The 985-nt window shown below is 28.8% G+C and overlaps 1 long non-coding RNA gene across 1 annotated transcript; it reads left to right on the plus strand.

The window, feature by feature from the left end:
• Nucleotides 1-124: 124 nt before the first annotated feature.
• On the plus strand, nucleotides 125-790 carry LOC117099849. Its single transcript, XR_004444028.1, has 3 exons — nucleotides 125-183; nucleotides 391-444; nucleotides 737-790. It is a non-coding gene; the product is annotated as an uncharacterized LOC117099849 (long non-coding RNA).
• Nucleotides 791-985: the final 195 nt, after the last annotated feature.

A 985-nucleotide genomic window follows, 5' to 3' on the forward strand; every position in this document is an offset into this window, starting at 1 on the left:
TATTGGTGCACAACTTGTATCCCATTTCAATTGAAATTTTGTATATGGATTTTCTCCTTTTCGATAATTTATACTGAGAAAACACAAAACATTACTTATTTAAAAAAGTAAATAATTTGTTCTTTGTAGCTCTCACAACCATATCTACAACTTCTGGTGATACCAAACGGACAACGACTGAAGGTAAAGTTGACTATAATAATTATCAAATTATACAACAGCAACATATTTAAACTACCAAACGATACTACAATCAAAACTATTGGTGTACAACTCGTATTCCATTTCAATTGAAATTTTTTATATGGATTTTTTCCATTTTGATAATTTAAACTAAGAAAACAAAAAATCATTACTTATTTAAAAAAGAAAATAATTTGTACTTTGTAGCTCTCACAACCATAACTACGACTTCTGGTGATACCCAACGGCCAACTACTGAAGGTAAAGTTGACTATAATAACTGTCAAATTATAAAACAAATGAGTTTTGCCTACTACTAGTACCAGTGTTGTTTGGTCCCAGTGAAAATAATGCGCTTAAAAGTCCTCACAACCTGAACATATCTAAACTAAAATATTTTACAACAATAATAATTATTGGTACATTCCTTGTATTCCCTTTCAATTGAAATGTTATGCTACTATATATGGATTTTTATATCTTTGTTTTTGATAAAATAAGCAATACACAAAATATTACGTATTTAAAAAAGAAAATAATTTGTACTTTGTAGCTCTCACAACCATTTCTACAACTTCTGGTAACACCCAACGTCCAACGACTGAAGGTAAAGTTGACTATAGTAACTGTCAAATTATAAAAAAGCATGAGTTTTCAATACTACTAGCACTAGTGTGGTTTGGTCCGAGTAAAAATAATGCACTTAAAAGACCTCAAAACAAGAACATGTCTAATCAAAAGTATTTTACTACAATCATAATTATTAGTACATGCCTTGTATTCCGTTTCAATTGAAATTTTA

Source organism: Anneissia japonica, unplaced genomic scaffold, assembly GCF_011630105.1.
Source record: "Anneissia japonica isolate Jap-2015-1 unplaced genomic scaffold, ASM1163010v1 scaffold66363_len987_cov115, whole genome shotgun sequence".
Taxonomy (NCBI): domain Eukaryota; kingdom Metazoa; phylum Echinodermata; class Crinoidea; order Comatulida; family Comatulidae; genus Anneissia; species Anneissia japonica.